The sequence below is a fragment of the Lichenostomus cassidix genome, chromosome 11 (genome assembly GCF_008360975.1).
Source record: "Lichenostomus cassidix isolate B80296 chromosome 11, HeHo_3.0, whole genome shotgun sequence".
NCBI classification, from domain to species: domain Eukaryota; kingdom Metazoa; phylum Chordata; class Aves; order Passeriformes; family Meliphagidae; genus Lichenostomus; species Lichenostomus cassidix.
Genome location: NC_139492.1, coordinates 19,636,263 through 19,655,318, shown reverse-complemented (window position 1 = coordinate 19,655,318; position 19,056 = coordinate 19,636,263). Strand labels below are relative to the sequence as shown.

The following is a 19,056-nucleotide window of genomic DNA, read 5'->3' as shown; positions in this document are numbered from 1 at the left end:
GAAAAAGTCTGAAGAGAGGCTCACCCAGGAATTACAAACTACTGTAGACAATTCAGCCTGTCAAACGTCATGCATTTAAATGGCATAAACAGTTTGGCCTTGCACTTCAGAAACTAGGTTTTTTTAACATGGTCCCTTCTGCAACATTGAGTTAAGCAGGATCCTTTTCATTTCTTGTTGACTCCGAAATTGGAGCATGTCAGCTTATTATGAACATTTTTCCAAATACTAGCAAATTATTGTTTTCCTCTATGCTTTAATTAAGGGTTATGCCTACCCTTGTGATAGCTATTTAATAGCTGGCAAATTTTTTTTTATGTCTAAAATACTAAGGTAGTCTTGCAGTGACTATATGTTAATAGACATTAAATATCGTGGTACCTTGGTAGACTGGAGAATTATAAATTACAATATCAAAGAATATGGAAAAATCCTTGACACAAACTACTTAGTAAGAGAGAGAAGAAATACTGTTTGACAGCTATCAAAACTAAAGAGTTTTTAAATTCAAAAAAGTCTTCCTTCAAGAACTGTCTCAACATATAAACCCCAAGACTCAGTACTCACAAGGATGGGCACAATGCATGGCAGCTGCACAGAAAATCCTACCTTTTTTTGACTTTTAACCACTTAAATGTTTTTGCAGCCCACCATGTTGGTAGTTGGTATTGACACCACCCTACATGAACAAAGACTTAAAAGAGACAAGAAAAACAGTAGAACACTAGAGTCAGTGGAAAAACAACAACTTAAATATCTGCTGAATTGTCCTTCATTTTTGTACAGCCAATTTTTTGGGGTAAAGTCCTATCCAATGATGGTTAAATATCATCTCTGAACTAAAGCTCTTACCATCTCCAAAGGAAGACAACCACTGAGTTGCTAAGTTGCTGAGTTGCTAAGTGTCTAAGTTGGTCCCCCTAAAACTCTACAGAAGTCAGAGTGGGGAGAAGCAGCCAGCCTGGAACTGTGATCCTAGGCAGTTCCACTGGCTGGGGTCTGGTGCGAGCCAAGGTGCTGACAGAGAAACCTCACCCAAAGCTATTTTGCACTGCAAATAGGGATTAGAAGCAAATACACACATCTAGCAAAAGGTTAAGAAAATCTTTTCTTTGCTCTGAAATCTCTTAAGCAGACTCTGAATTTATAGATAAAATATACAGAGTTTTAGCTATGAAAAGTGATTCATAATTTAGCACTTAGTAATCGTAACAATTACCCTCACTCTGCTGTAATTCACACTTTGGCCACTCAACAAAATGGAGAGAGTGGAATCCAGGGTGTCAGAACTGCCTGGCTAGGAAATCCCAGTGGCTTGAGAGACCCTTGGCCGAGCCAAAGTCACAAGGCTGCATAATGGAATGCCACAGTTAATGCTGACATTTCAATGTCAGATACTGAGGTATAGATTGCATTTTAATTCCTAAAAAAAAAAAAATATATATATACATATATATATATATATATATATACACATTTTAAAAAATCACTTTGCATTTATCAATTTAATTAAGCTTGAACATGCTGTCTACAGCAGAATGTATTTGCAGGCAGCAGAAGCAGAGGAAGGAAAATAAATGCTATTTTATTATTCGGTCACAACTACCATCATGTGTGTCCATCTCATCCCATCTATTTCAATATGAATTGTTCACTAAAAAGGTGGAAAAATAATGCCTAGTGAAAAGTGAAATGCTTCAAATTGTGTCTGTCTTGCTAGAAAAATTTCAGACAAAACCATCAAAATGTCCTTTTCAGTCTTAAACAAAATGTTTCAATTTTCCCTGATAAAAAAATCCTTAATTTCAAAAGCCTGTGCTGATGAATTGCGCAAAAAATTGGAAAAAAATTTAACACTTTGAATTTATAAAAACATCTCACTTATATCAAAACAATATTTACATAATTCTTGTAAAATTACAATCTCTCTAAGAAAAAAAGTCTCTCTTCAGCTCCAATTATTCAAAATATGCAAAAGCATCCATATTTGGCAGTAGATTCTGTGACTGCAATCCTTGTTCTTGTAATTGTTCCTAAACCAGGGAAATACAGTATTTGTTTAAAATAATATAAGGCATAACAGTAATCATACTTTGTTTAGTAAAAACAACTGTTATTATTCAAACCATTAAAAGGAATGCCATCTAATCCCTGGGAAAACCTTGTGTTACTTTAAAATTATTATCATTACATTTACAGAAGGCCTTTTATCCCATTTTTATATTGAGCACATTTCAATTCATAATTAGAAGAGATGTAATCAATGTGTCAAATGAAAACAATTCAATAAAATCTGAAAAATGTTTAATTTTTCCTATTAATAAATGGACTCACTAGGAATGTAGGTCGTCAGTAACACGTGGCCTGCATCACATCCACAGTAAATTACAGTATTTTAATTCTCAAACCAGAAATGTTTTAGTCTCTTCTTTCTGAGAATGGTTTGTGGGATTTTGACAGCTGCAGGATGTGTTATGCTTCAAAGGAAAGAGGAAACCAGTTTGGGATGTCTTTTTGATTCAGCCCATTGTGACCTCCTGCCACCCTGACAGCTCTCCATGAAACTGGGCTGACACCGTGGCTGCCAGCTGACTGCTCCTGTTTCACAGGGTACTTCTGGAGATGGTACAGTACAAAGCAATGAAAAATATCAGCCTTCAGCAAAATAGCTCAAGCTTTACAAACACAGTCAAACTTTATGATTAATTAATTTCTCTTTCAGTTTGGGAACAAAAAGTAGTGCAGTGAACACTTTGCAGTTATTAATTGTTTTCATTGTCTCCAAGTTTTCTCCAAAGTTTGTAGAGAATGGCCCCATATTTGATTGTCTGGAAGCTCCAGTATCCTAGAAATAATATCAAAAGCATTTAAAGGAGTTGCTTACTTTAAAACAAGTATAACAAAGTGCCGTACAAAAGTTTGCCTCTTCAAAAGCCAGAAACAATGAAGTGCACCAGGAGCCATTTCCAATAGGTTTTGAAAATTACCACCTGAGGAACTACCATGGACTTTGGGAATGAAAGAACTCTAGAAAAATTGCTGGAAAATCATTACACATGCTCCAAGTTGAACATCAGAATGTCTAAAAGACAGAACCAGCTGGTTTTGGAAAATACATTCTTTCCTATCAAACAAGGAAGAGTTTACTAGGGGAATTTAAATCTAAAATTTGGCTTGGTATTTTTTCACTTACTTTTCATACACTACTAATTAAAAAATAACCTCTCAGCGGTATTTAGGGTGTTTCAATAAACCAACTTTTAAAATATTTTTACGTATTTCTTCTTTTCAAAATAGAATTCTCCTATTAAGTAAGACATCAGAGGGAAATAAATTGCATTTTGAGTCCTAGGTGATGTATATTGTAAAGAGAAAATCCTTAGACTTGCTTGTAATTAACTCAATACCATTATCCAACAGCTCTCCTTTAAACACTCACCATGAGTACAGTACATTGGCTTTCAGATTTTTGTCGTATGCTGGCTTTGTTCTCTTTTCTCTCCTACTTCCATAAAACATAACACAAGGCTCATAACCACAACTCAAAAAATTAATTCTACATTACATCTACCTGCCTAATTACAGTCATTCAAAATCTTCAGGTAGTTTTTATTCTGTTTAAGGCAGAGGTATTTCTATCCTTGTTTTCCAGTATTGGTCCACTTTATCAAGAGTGTGTGAAATTTGGAGAAAAATGTTCTTAGCAGAAATCACCTGAAATGCCAAAAACACCAACTTAATTAACACTCCAAAAATATTGCTTCTTCTTGATTCATCACAAATTACAGCAAATGAAAATGTTTTTAATTTTGCAATATTAACTCTCCTAAATAGAATTTAAAGCATTTTACATCCATGTATTTTTCTATGTTTCTTGCAGAGGTAGAATTTTTATGAGTCATTACTATGTCAGGTATGGCCATTATGACCATCTCTAAAGCAAATAAAGAAGGTATATGTGAAAAAACATACCAGAAGATGTTCCCTGTGTTTTACTGTTCCAAAGTCTCTTACGGTTTCCTTCTCTGAGGTGGCAACTTCCTCTGTTAGTTCATTGCAGCACTGGGGATTTCTTATGCTACTCGTGTGCCTCAGGAGAAATAATCTGGTAATTAGTGAGAGCTAATGGATACTTCACAATTTTTCCTCCTATTGCAAAAGCTGCACACAATGTATTCTGTAAAATTATGGACTGTCAAACTGTCATTGTTGCTGATTGCTCCCCACTTTCTACAGTGCACAGGGCATCCTGCTGCCTCACAATCCTTCCGATTCTGAGTCGGGGAAGTTAGTTGTTCATATCTTTCTTTGTCCTCATCTCAGTTTCATAGGCGATGAAAAAGAAAAGCTAAAATAAAAAAAAAAGGTAAAAGAAAAAAGTGGGGTTTGTCAACCTGAACTATCAAGACTATCAAGGACATAAAAACCTGAAATGCATGTTACTCTTGCTATTTTTTATGACTGTAATTTATTCCATCAAGCTTTCTTTCATGTATCCATAAAATGATTCAGACAACAGAAATTATCTGAGTAAATACAGAGTTGCTTTTCATATTGTGCATGGAATCACAAGGCTTGCTGATATGAAATTTCAGTTCTTACATTTAACATGGAAAACTATAGTCCTTCAAAGAGGATAAGCCACATTATTCTCCACCAAATGGGATGTTGGCTCCCACTCAGTGTAAGTAATTATGCAGCGCTACTTCCATGATAGTTTTAATTAAATCTGTTCTCTTTCTGGTCAGTTGGGGACTACAGGAGGGCACAGCTGGCTGAGCCTTTGGCTCTGAGGGTGCTCATGGCCACAGACCTGCACAAACCAGAGCCACTTTGGGCCATCCATCAAGCTACTTTGCCTTGCCATCCTCAGCACAGTAGCAGAAAACAAAAGGAAACACATGCAAGGGTCACTTCTGCATTTGTAGCTGGCCAACTGAAAAGTGCATTTTGTTGATGCTGCACAGAAGAAATAGCAGCACTGGACTGCTCTGCTAAGCATTTCAAACACCTTTTGTCTTAAAATATGGCCAACAGAGCTACAACGATCATGGCTGGTACATTGGGGGTTCTCCAATGGGGGCTTGTATTTACAGACATTTCTATATAATCAGATACCCAAACTGGATTTTCTCTACTCATAAATGAGCCAATTTTGACAGACTCGGGTGCAGTTATGGCTCAGATAGAAATTAAAATCGTGACAATGAACAGAGATGTGGTTCAGCTCCCTCAACAGCCCTTCCCAGCTGGAGTACAGTTCAGGTCTCAGTTAGTGGAAGTGGGTTAAACAGCTCAAAAAAATATATCTGGCCCAAAGATTTTCTGCCTGAGGCAGAAACAGAGCCAAACAGCAAAGTAATCACAATTCCCATTTGCAGGAAAGAATGACTTGTCTAACACCCCACAGGTTCTCTGGAGCAGAACTAAACCTCAAAGCTGGTAAAGCCCAGCTTGCTCTATCATCTGACTGAAAAACATGGAGAAAAGGTGATACTGCTGTTTAAGACTCTTTGAAATCAAAAGGGTTTTGACCTTGCATGGACTTATAGGTATTCAGGATCCATGAAAAATAAAGAGCTACATAAGAAGGTTAAGAAAGACAAAAAGAAAGTGCATTTGTCTTTTATGAAGACTGCTGAAATGGGTTTCCCTTTTTTAACTATGCTGAGGAGCTCAGTAGAAAAGCTGATTTATCCTCTGAGTGCACAGCAGTTGCTCCCTGCTAGAGCTGCTGTTTAAGTTTAATTGGAATATACAGCACTTGTATAACGTTTATATCATGGAGAACATTTAAGAAAAGCAGAAAGGCCTTTTCAGTTCAACACACCTATTTCTGTTGTGATCCTGATCAGTGAACCCAAGTGGAAATATGAACCACCAAAGGATTTCTTTGCTACCTGTTTTAGTCAGTGACTCCAAAGGCAGAAGAGGCTGCTTGCAGAAGAGAAGAAAAACAGGCCAAGACTGGCTAACTCAGGGGACTGGCAGTGGGATATGGAGCCTTTCATCTACAGGTCGCTGAGTCCAGCACAGGGCTGTAACAATCAAAAAATTATTACCATCAAATGGAGGTTCAGTGGCCTAAGAGAAATCATTTAAATGCTTTCTGTTTCATACAGGCACTCGCAGCAGAGAAATTATTGCTGCAATTAGCAGTACTGCATAGTCATCAGTGATGTGGAAGCTTTTGGTGTCTTTTTACATTCCCAGAAACAGAATGGTGTCCCTGAAAAAATTGTGTAATGGTATTTTGGCCAAGAACATTTATCATAAACCTAAGGATTTGGGTTTTTTACCATTTTTATCATTATTTTAGTTTTATTTAGCCCACTTTGGTAGTTTTCTTTGCCTTTCCCCATGTTATAGATCAGAGGATAAATGTCTTCTATAAATGACTTTTCCTAAAAAGTAATTTACACAAATACAGTGAGGTGAAAAACTGCATCCTGTCCAGACCAGATCCTTTCACTGTTAATATATTTGCATTTGGCTCAAACATTAAACACAAAGTTATTTTAATTGAAAACTTCCCATTTTCCAGAGAACTGGGTGGTATTTTTAGGTTAGGGTATCTATAATCGATATCTATAATCTATAAAATCCACAGAATTTCAAGAGAAATTTTAGCAGATGTTACTACAGAGTAACTTCAATATTTGAGCATAAGGACCACTAGGAATTGGTTTAGTACCTACAATGCACCTGAAAGGGACTTCCCAAGCAGCTGCCTGCAGGAGTGAGGAGCTGAGCTCATGGTGTGGCTGTCACTTGTGCCTTGCTGCAGTGTCCACTTGCCTGTCTCACACCTTGATGCTTTTATTTTCCAGAATCATGGAGGGGGCTGAGTTGGAAAGGACCTTTAAGGATCATCAAGTCTAACCCCCCTGCAACGAGCAGGGACATTTTCAGTGGAATCAGGCTTCTCAGAGCCCTGTCCAATCTGACTTGGAGTGGTTCCAGGGATGGGGCATCCACCCCCTCTCCAGGCAACCTGTTCTGGTGCTTCACCACCTTCTTCCTGAAAAATTTCTGCCTTACATCTGGTTTGAATCTACCTGCCTTTAGTTTGAAACCATTACTCCATGTCCTATTGCCACAGGCCCTACAAAATGTCTGTCCCCATCTTTCCCTTTAAAGTATGGGAAAAGTCTTCCTGGACCCTTCTCCAGGCTGAACAACCCCAACCCTCTCAGCCCTTCCTCATAGGAGAGGTGTTGCAGCCCTCTGATCATCTCTGTGGTTTCCTCTGGACCTGATCCAGCAGGTTCCTATCCTTCCTGTGCTGGGAGCTCAGGGCTGGATGCAGTACCCTGCTGGAGTCTCTCCAGAGTGGAGCAGATGGGCAGGATCTGCTTCTGTCTGTTGAACCAGTAACCACCTTTGATTATGGATTTCTAAATTGCATATGGACAATCCAGTGCATTCTAAAGCACTGCTTATCCATGCTCCAAGAGGCTCAACACTGGATGTCCCTCTGCTTCCGAGCAGAGGGCTATAAGCCAAAAAAAAATATTTAAAAGCCTCCCAGATGTAATACAAAAGTGCCAAAATTAGGGGTTTTTTTGGTTTTTGGTTTTTTTTTAATTTTCCCTACCATTTTGAACAAATCATCCCAGAAAGGATTACTCAGCTGTAGCTGTTTGTTAAAAATTCTGCCAACCCTTTCTAGCTAATGTTGTCACTTTCTGTTACTGACACAGCCCAGGGGAGTGACTCTCTTGTGGTTTATACATGGTGCAGCAGTCTCCTCCAGAAGCCCTAAACAGCACTAACACAACCTCCTAAACTGAGCAGCAATGAACCACACCATGACACCAAGCATTCAGGAAGGCTAAAGCCAAGGCTGGATTCGGGCAGATATATTCCTGGTGTATTTTGTATTCCAGTTAACATTTCTGATTTTATCAATCTCAATATGCAGGTGCAAGTGTTACAGCAGAGGTCACACACTTTCTCACAGTTTAACAGTTAAAGAGATGTTTGTGCTAAATAAATTTGTGTAGTTCCATTGAAACTTCTATGTTCAAAGTTTTCCATTGAAAATTCTATGTTCAATAGGTCTCATCAAATGCTGTTGGCCAGATTGGTTTAATAGCATGTTCAGCTGTAGAACAAAAATTGCAAAGGCAACAGTTCAAGAGCCTTTCCTACTCTGGTGGTACATGTAATGTTTCTGCAGTTAGAAAACTCACACACACACACACACACACACACACACAGGATTTCTTTATTGACTAAAAAAGGTCTCTGCATGTTTATGGTAACAGTTCTGCAAAGTACTCTGAACATTATGCCGTTTAAAGCCTTATGAGCACCCAAATGTAAGATTTTCTAAAACAAAATTACTGCACACACTCAGAAGATGCAAAGAGATTGTTGAAAAGCTAGCAGCATATGACAATAAAAATGCAATTATGATTGTAAAACTTCATGTGATTCACACTACAGAGTGTTACACAACAGCACTAAAGATGTTACATAGATAGTTAGAATTTAATTTGGGGGTATAACAGATTCCTGAGTCCGTAACAGTCACTCCAGTAAACATTCCATTTAGGTGCATCCACAATAATGCCTTTCCTATTTTGGAATAAGATACTAATCACAAAAGAGACAAGCTCTAGTGTAGTATATGAATGGAAAGGCCAAGGTTTTTCTGGATGTAGAACTATTAAAGCAACCTGGGTTTTTGTAAAGGTTAGGCTTCACAATTCTGCCTCTTGATTATTTTGCGATAAATTTCCCATTTATGTGAACTTTTTGGGGGTTTTTTGACATAGTTAGATGCACAATGTAGTTTAACCTATAATTCTCAGCTCAGCAGCCAGGCATATCTCATACAGCCAGTTTTCCTCACATTTAGCTCTTGCTGTAGAACAACAGCCAGTTCTAGTGTATGAGCCAGTTAAAACACCCTGGACAAAAATCTGGTCTCAAGGCAGTGAGTGTCATGGTTTCAGGTAAACAGACATGATACCATATATCATGTAATTGTATTCCTGTAGGGACGAATAAACTAAAAGTATTTCAACGAACTATAGAGGCAATTAATTGTTATCCTATAATGTTTTAATACAACACTATCCTTTCCCAAACCCATCACAGCAATGATTCTTCTATCCTCAGCTTTGTGGGATGACTGTAAAAGTCTAAAAGAAATCACTGACTTTGATACAGAAGGCAGACTGAGGACCATGACTGAAGTAGAGACTTTTCTTTATTAAATTCATATCTGCACCAATTTACACAACTATCCAACATATCTCTTCAGTTCAGCTCTTGCTTTCCTGGTGTGAGGGGCTACCACAAAGAAAGGACAGGAAAAAATCAACTTCAGCAATGAGAACAGAAAAAAGCCACAGCAACCCATCACATCACACTTCTGTCAGTCCTAACAGTCAAGCTGAAAAGCCCCTCAGCTTGATAAGCCCCCATCCCACAAGGCAGAGGCACAGGTTTAGGTGGTGACTGACCACCCTGTCCCAGGGAAGCAGAAGCTGAACTGCTTCTGCTCCTCTGCAGCCTCCAACAGACACCTGCCCTGCAGGGACCAAGAACAGCCAAACCCAAAGAGAAGCCACAGAGCAGGAACTGAGAAGTTCCACCATTGCCAGTGTCACCCCAGGGTCACCCCATTCAAAACTGTAGGATTCAAATATGAGCCTGGAGTGTGCTGCTCCCAGAAGTTTATAGACAGGGATGGCAGCATAGTGATGAACACCAGTAGCTTTTTTCAAAATGGAATTTAAATAACCTGGGACATAATGGAAATCTTTAGGGTGGCAAAATATGTTTGCAGGGGAGTGACTGCTTTGCCATGTTTCTAATAATATCAGCAAACAAGCAGCAGAGGAAAAGCAGAGGAAGGTAATTCCCTGGGATAGTTATGGGTAGCCAACCCCACACACAGTTTTCTGCTCCCAGAATTGTATCTAGCTAAAAATTCTCTACAGCCACCATGACTGTAACATGCCCTGAAGCTCCTCAGACCTCAGCCAGCCTACTCAGAGAATTTCCAATTGTGACACACTCTCTGTGTCCATATTTCTATACCCCATTTTCCTCATTCGTATGCCACAAGACACTTCTCAGCCTGTCCTGTTGAAAGGTCCCCTGGCATCTGCTGGCAGCTGACATTGCAGCTGTAGCATCTCTCAGGGAAGCCATATGAACTTCTTCCTCGGAAAATGGCTGCTCACTGGGTCAACAGTTCTGCTCCTGTTACTGCAAGGCTTTCAGAAACCCATGCAGAGGCTGCAGTAACTCAGAATTCAGTTGATACAACTGGCAGGAACAGAAAGGGATGTCTCCAAATGGATCAGATGCATTATAGACAATTACATTTGTTGATTATTATAGACAATTCTATTTGTCTACAACAATGGTACACCATAAACTTTTGGAAAAAAAAAAGATGGTGTTACAGCCTTTGTCTCAGTCTTGTCCTGCCAAGCTTGGTACCTCCCAGTTTTGTTAATCACAGGAAATCCAGCTACTTCATATACAACCCTTAATATTTCTTTCACAGTCTAGTGAGTCTGTACCTAGAACCCTTTCATTCTTTTCTCTCTATGTTCATTTTCCATCAAATATTATTCTTCTGTATATCTGTAATGCCTAGTGAATTAAGTAATTTATATTAAAATGGATACATGGTGTGTTCACTACACAAAATACTCCCTAGAGCAATGTATGGCAGACAACTCTCACACTTCCAGTAGGTTGCAAGGTAATGATTTTGTAGGCATTGACTCTAGAACAGGTTGCCTATTACCTCACATATACATGTTCTTCTATTAATTATGATAGCATAGCCAAATGATAACAAAGCCACTCTATTCCTCACTGACACTGCCACAAGGAATGCAGCTGGGGCATGATGTCAGCCATGGAGTACAAAATTAGTTATACCATCCATCACTTATGGAGGGGTAAGAGAAATAGGACTTAAAATCTTTTTTTTTTTTTTTATAACATTGAAAGGAACACTATCAAGAGATGAGATAAAACACCTCAGTTGTAAGGAATTAATGATACATGAAACTGTATCTTTTTGCTGATCCTGTAAGTCAGAAGCATCAAACAAAGGTCAGAAATTGGAAAGCTACAAGAATAGAGCAGTTAGGGAGAGAAAAAAAAGCACACAAAAATGTCACTACCATACCTTTGTTAAAACCCCACACCCAAGTATCTAATTGCAACACCTGAGTGCCAGTCTCCTTTGATCCACACTTTGCTGTCTGGAGCTGGGCAAGCCATCACTTTACTGAGATTCCTTTATTGCCAATGGCTAAAACACCTTGAAAGCAAGGAAGTTGTGCATATTGGCTAGAAACTCATGTGTTTTAATATTTCCCACTTTGTACCCACCAAGCACATGTTTCACATGCAGCAGGAGTGTCAAAACAATGTATGTACATCTAAAAATTCTTAATACATTTCACCCTTTGGGAGAGCAGCCACCATTTTCTGATGCAGGTAAAACTCATTTTATAGAGCAAATGTGTTATTAATGCAGTCCATTATGTGGTCTAAGCCTGGCACCCCAGGACTGCAGGCAACAAGCATGGTCCTGAATTCGGGACTTCACTCTCTGACACATGAGGGAATACTTGGCAGTCTGCTAAAGTCAGCCAAATAAGCCTTACATTAATGTATGCCTTAATTCTATCTTACAGTAACAGGAAGAAAATTAATAGGGCTATAGGTCAGGTGAAGTAGTCAGACACCCTGAATTCTTCCCTATCTACTGAACACAAGAAATGTCAGATATATAACAGCTGTAAGAGTCACTTGCTAATAATTAAGTATTTATGATTTCATCTCCTTGCCAATTTCATAATGCAAGCTGAAGGACGCAAAACATATTAATCTGATACACAGAACTTTTGTTTGGAAAAATAAAATCTCTCTTTACAAGACCTGCATAGCCATCTAAAATACTGTTTACTTACCTCTACAGTTCTGTTTAATATGTATTTGGGACTAGAACATACCATTTAAATGCTCACTCTCAAGTGTGATCCTCTTCTCCCTGTTACTTGTGGAAAACAAAAATTTTTGCACAGAATCAAAAAATGGAAGAAGGTCATGATATTGTAGTGGGCTTTTTATGGTTTATGAAACCCCTCATTAAACTTTTAGAAGACACAGCATTGAATGCCACTGGGAGAAAGCAAAAACCTCAGAGTGCTTCTGGGGAACATCACCTGTAATTTACTCACTTTGAATGCTTTTTATGGTGCAGCTCCAGACAGATGCATGACATGATTCCAACATCCACAAACCCAAGGCACTATGTAATTGAATCCATAACCAGAAGCTGGTAAATGGGTAGTCTTATGAGTTATTCTGTAAGTGTGACATGGAGAACAGCTTGCTTCACAATCATTATTTTACTGCAGTGCAGAAATCACATAATGAGGACTTCACGCTATTAGGATCCTAAGCCTTGATTGTTAGAACATTTCAGTCATATGAAAAAAATTATATATTGCAAGTAGATAGGAAGAAAAACAGTAATTGGAAGCTCAGCAGTGGGTTAAAGCCACAATTTATTTACCATTTCCCTTGCATTAGATGAAACATTAACAGAATTATTAATAAAGATTCTGTATTGGGTTTGTCACATAGCAGCAACATATCATCCAATTCTGCTGCCAAAAGCATGTCAGTATAGTTTTCTTAAGGCTGCAGAGAAATCTTATCTAGTCTAAAATTACTGAAATATGTTAATTTTTATAGCTGCTTGAATGAGTACATGACCTTTAAAACAGAGAAGCAAAAACTATGTATCCATCTGATGATATTGATTTCTTGGTTATGTGAGGTGCATGCATTAAGGAAATTGAATCACATATTAAAATTCAGCACTGCTTTATTAAAAATCAGGTGTTGATGAAAAGTGATTCTCTTTAAAAGATGCTTTTCTTATTTCTGTTGTGGTTGCTGTCACCAGCTCTAGTCATTAGTCCCCAGAAAAGCTGGGTTTATTTCCGATCATGCAGTTATAATTCAGAATTGTTTTGGGCTTTTTTGCATTACTTTGCCATTTAGTTGGGGATACTTGATTCTGTGATCTATGACACTGAAAAAACAAATATGCCCTTCTTCAGCTGTTGCTCAGGTGCCCAGAGCAATCTCAGAAATGGGAAGGGGGAAAGTGGACCAAAGGGTAGCCTTTGACCTCTGCAAATGTGAGCAAGCTCTGTTATGGTAGCAGAACACCTCTGAGCAATTCACTTGTTTGCCAGTTGAGGTTCAAAGACAGTTAACTATTTCAGGATAAGTGGAATAATAAAATTATTCCAATTAAAAAACATCTCAAGTGAAATCATTCAGATTTTGCTGTGGCAATTTCTCAAGATGGATACTTCATAGCTTTTATTTTTAAATTCTTGACATTAAATAGTTTTATAAAGTATTCATTTTAATAGTTCATATAGCAACTGGAAGACAAGTTTATAAAAATAATGTGTCTATGACAATTATGTATGTAAAATCTCCTATAATTTTTAGCTATTTCCAGTTCATTTGCTCAAAGGAGAAATGCACTATGAAAAACTTTTAATTTGTCACTCTTACGTATTTTTAAATATACAAGCCCCCCTTTTTTAATAAATAATATACTTTAGGTCAGTCTCAGAACACTAACTTTTAAACACAAACCCAGCTGCTGCAGATAATGATTAGACGAAGAGTCAGAAAAAATTAAGAGGAGGACTTCTGATCTCAGGTTAGGGATGAGATGGAAGCAGCTTGCTTTGAAATTATTATTTTACTGCAGAGTAGAAATGGCATAATGAGAACTTCACGCTGCCAGAAGCTGTAACCCTTGATTGCTGGAATACAGCTGTCACATTAAAAATGACACACTGCCAGCAGAGTGGCATAGCTGCAGTAAACATAGACTTCACATCTGTGCTGCACTTGCCCAATTAGGGAGCTTCTTAGTGCAAGGCTAGGCCAAGGTTAATGAAATTATTTAATATGCTTTATTGCAGCAGGGTTGTTCAAATAAATAAATGGAAATGTACCTTAAAATTTATTATTCCAATTGACAAAAGAAAAAAATTGAAAAGCCAGAACCTATTGTTCTAACAAACTGTTCTTATGAAACAATTGCACAGAACTACAGGTAGTTTAACCACATTGTTCAGTTATCTTAATATACTTTAGAGATAAATGTTTAAATGAAACCAAAGAAAACTGTTTTCATCAGAACACTGATTAGGAAAAACAAACTTATGTACATCTCTAATGCAGATCATACATCTACATGAAATTCCACATTTCTTTATGAAATTCTATTCCTGTGACCATGAGCCAGGCGTTCTTCATCGTATTTCAGTGCTTTATCATACCACCCTAAATAATAGCGAGCAGAAGTGATACTTGCAAGCCTGGAACTACACACAGGATTGTAGCTACCAACAGGAAGAACAACTGGCCACAGACTGAGCTATTCTGATTCAAAACAAAATAAGAGCAAGTCCTTTCACCTCTGGTGCCATCTACTCAACTAAACACTGCCTTATGCAGAAACTTCCACATTTCAGAAAGGGGAATAATGTGGTGAAATTCCACCAACCAGTATTTCCTTACTGTGAATATCTTTATTATCATGAATGTAATAACTTTCAATATTTGGATATGCTTGTCTATCTTGAGGGTGGTATAATCTTTAGCTCTGGGAATAAATACCTTATTGTGAAAACTCAGTTAGAATTCATTTGAAGTCTTTCTTTTCACTCTGAAGATTTCAGGAAGCCAAGAAAAACCCTAATTATACAATTCACAATGATCTAAGAAGTCATTTGATACTGCAAATATTACAGAAAATCCTAGAGCAAGTCAGATTACATTGGATTAAACAGAGAACCTTTGTAAAGTCTCAGCTGGGTAGACAGCATCCTCATTTCAGTTATTCATTTGATTTGGTTTTTTTTGGTGGTTTGGTTTTTTTTTTTGCTTTGGTGTTTATTCTTTGGGAGGCGAGGGGGTGGTCCCCTCTTTCTCAAGATAAGAAAAAACCTCGCTGCTGGGATCTAACCCTGGCCAGCAACAAAGCCCCCCACAAGGATCACTCCCCCCATCCATGGTGAGACCATGGAAAGACTCTGAAAAGGGAGAAAACCCATGGTGGAGAAAAGGACAGTTTAACAGCTAAAGCAAAAGCTGCCCACACAGGCAAGGCAAAGCAAGGAATTCATTCCCTGCTTCCCACAGGCAGGTGCTCAGTACCTCCAGGAGAACAGGGCTATGTGACACACAGAGGTGACTGGGAATGCAAACATCATCACTGCCACGGTCCCCCACCTTCCTCCTGTTCCCCAGATTTATATGATGCTTGGGTCAGTTGGGGTCAGCTGTCCCAGCTGTGCTCCCTCCCAACTCCAGCCTAATCCATCATGGAGTGAGGAACAGAAAAGGCCTTCACTTTGTGTAAGCCCTGCCCAGCAGTAACCAAAACATCCCTGCATTATCAACACTGACTTCAGCATGAGCAGAAAACGTCCTCATACTGGCTACTGTGAAGAAAACTGACTCAAACCCAGTGAAAGCCATAATACTCACTAATTAACATTTGGTGACAGGAGAAAGGGAAGAGTTATTAGGAAAGTTCTGAGTCCAACAGAGGCAAGTTAAAAGTAAACAGTAATAGGGAGAGGGAGAAGGAGGAATGCCACAGCTCAAAGGGAGGTCTGTGTTATTATGGACTCATGGTTTTGTGACTGGACAGGAGCATGAGGAAAAGAAAACAAACTGGATGCTGTGACAGGCAGTACATTACCAGATCTCTGGGTTGCCTGTTTCTTTCTGTTTGTGGTATGTTTTTTTGGTTTGGGGGGTTTTGCTGGTTTGTTCGGTTTTGCTTTTGTTTTTTTAAACCTTTGCATGACATATCTGAAACAGGTGAGGAAGCCATGGAAGTCTCTCTATAGTCAATATTCTGGTTCTACCACGAGCCCTGGCTAGAGGCAGTGGATGACATGGTGCACCCATGAAGACTGATGCCTGCCAGACCCTTGTCTGGATAGGGGACAGAAAAAGAGGGGAAAAATAAACAAAAAGAGAAATGCCACATACCATATCAACAATCTTGAGCCATCAAGAAACATGAGTCAGACTCAAAAGTACCATAATTTTAATCTGAAAAATCTGAGACTTGAAGTAACAAAATGAAAAATCTGATTAATTTTATTTTGCTACATGTTCTGAGAGGGCTTTTAGATCCTTTTTTCCTGGAAACTCACTTCATTACCCAAGTGACAGTAGCATAAGAAGAGACTGAGGAAAATGATCTCATAAAAACATGAATACAAATACTGCCTTTCCCAGTGACCTGCAATATTTTGAGTTCCCCTTTTGAGGAACACAGGAGATTATGACTGGGCTTTATAGCAAAAAATCCCACCAAAACAAAACAAAACTAGGCTTCATGGAAGGAAAAAGAGAAATGTAGCTGACCTTGCAGGTAGATACTCAAGTCTCTTGCAAGAGGAATAGGAAGAGCTAATACTGAAAATATTACAAACCTTTGTGAGGCAAAAGATCATTTACTAAATGTCCTGCTGTGAGATGCAACTGGGGAATTTGAATGGGTCCCTGGTAACAAAGCTTGAAGCCCATAGATGCTTAGTGGATTCACTGAGAAGTAGATTGGACTTGTGCACCTGGGGAAATAGTTCAGAAAGAGATGCCCCAGAATTGCTTTAAGAAATGCAGAACTAATTTTTGCCCCATGGCATTTGTTTGCTGAGATTGAGCAGTAAATTGAGCAAAAATAGTTATGATTTGGGTAGCTATGACCAGATATGGAAGACAGGTTTTCCACTCTTTTGAATGGTAGCAGGCAACAGGAAGCTTTTTAGTCTACTGTTCATAGAAAAATTCACTTTTACAACAAAGTCTTCTAATTTTCAAGCCAAATATTTTTATTTTTGTATGCATACTTACCTAAAGTGAATGAGTACTATATGCAAAGCATTTCAAGCCTCCTCATGATCATTTCTCTGTCTGTATCACTACCATTTGGCACTAACTCAGACAACCACTGAATAATTTAAACACCAATAATACCTATTCAGATGAAAGAAGAATTTCTGTAGTTCTTGTACTGCTGTAACTAACATACTAAAACAGATTGGAAAAAATATACATGCTTGGGTGTAGCTACATTAATTTCCAAATAATTTGGGCTTTAATCATTAGCAGGTAAAAAAAAAGCTTCATGATGTGAGGAAATTCACCTCAATCCAGTCATTGTGCCTTTAATGCATATGAAACAATTTCTGCTAGTATAGACTTAGCTCACTGACCAGTTTCATATTTGGAAGCTTCATTAAATACATACAATTTTCAATTGTAGTGAAAACAGAGATATCTTTAACACCTCCCTTTTCGAAGTAGCTCAACCTATAGCATCAAATTGTGTCATGCATTGCCAAATAAAAATAGTGTTTTCAGTCTTTATTTGATAATGCTGCTAGAACAAAGCAGTGCCAAGCTCAGAGCATAACACTGCTGAGGGGCCTGCAGCTGTTTATGGGGCAGGCTGGCAGTCATAGAATTTGTTCAGAAATTCTTTAAAATGTGACAAAGGGAATTAAGGTTAAGCTCCACATAAGACAGATTATTTTTTACAGTTTATGTTCCTATTACTTTATTTTTCCTATATTAAAGGCAGAGAAGGTTATCTGAGCAATAATGTTTAACAAAGAAAGAAAAAAAAAACCAGATGCATTTCCAATGTTTTGTTATTAGGCCTTACCAAAGAATTTATTAAGTGGAGTTTTCCTATTTATGCAATTGAAAATTTAATGAGTTTCTTAATTTATGACTTCAGAAGACTTGAATTATAAAACAATAACATAAACTGCACTCTAATTGCCTGAGTGTGTCTGAAGATGACAATGTGTTTAGGCTTTCACTTGAGTATCTAATCTAAATATATTAACAAATAGCACAAAACACATTGCAGTTGTTCAAGAAGACATTGCAGAATTAATTATTTTTTGTGACAAATAAAACCATTCTATTAAAGTATTATCTTTACTGTTATATTTCACATTGTGATGGGAAATTTCCAAGCTCTTTGCTTAATAATACACTTCTGTGGCACCCTTGAGAGCTTGTTAAGAAAGATTATTCCCACTAAACCAATAACCTGAAAGAAGATTGAGCTGGTAGTATCACGGAACTTTAGGGGCTGAGCCAGGTCTTAGAAGGCATGGAATGAACTCAGCTCTTCTAAATGTGCCTGGAGCTGCAGATGCATCTCCCTTCAGAAGCCAGAGCCTCCTCTTTGCCCTGTTTCATGGTACCTTTTTCTTGAATGACTTTTTCCCATCCATTTCAAAACATCCTGGTTTCTGTTGCTCCCAGAAAGGTCCCTGTGCTGGTGTCCTGCAGGTGAGCCCAAGCCTTGCAGCTGGGAGCCCTGGATCTGCCAGGGCAGTTCCACACCGTGTCCTCACTCTGCCCTGGCTGCGCTGCAGAGCCTGAGGGGCTCAGCTTGCTCAGGCCACAAAGCTTGCCAGGACAGCTCCTTTCCAGCAGGTGAAACAAAAGGGGTATTTTTCACATGAAACTCAGATTTTGAACTGTATCTTCCATTATCCCAAACAAAAGTTTTCCTATCAAATAATATTATTTTTTAAAAAATTATATCTAACAGTTTTATGTTCTTTCATGACCGTTTAATTATATTGTCAGCTACAAAATTTTTACAATATGTAAGAGTTGACATGTTAACTTTCTTTTTTAAATTGCCTGTACTATTTTCCTCACAACAGAAAATACACAAGGAAAATTAAAACACTTCATATTACATTGGTAGACTGAGTGGGTGCATTGGTTGATTTGGGTTTTTTTAAACATATTGATACTTCTGATAGTAAAAAAAAATATAGTCCAGGAAATACGATTATAAAAGAAACAGAATATTCCCAAAATGAGAACTTCCTAAATTAATCTGATGTTTTCATTGCACAAAAACTTACACTCTAACCTTGAATCAAAACCATATTTTCACCTGGCTCTAAACTGAAA

At 38.1% G+C, this 19,056-nt stretch overlaps 1 protein-coding gene across 8 annotated transcripts in view; it reads left to right on the top strand.

Moving 5' to 3' along the window:
- Positions 1 to 19,056, top strand: part of CHST8 (carbohydrate sulfotransferase 8) — a 179,771-nt gene that overhangs the window by 138,739 nt on the left and 21,976 nt on the right. The window lies entirely within an intron of this gene.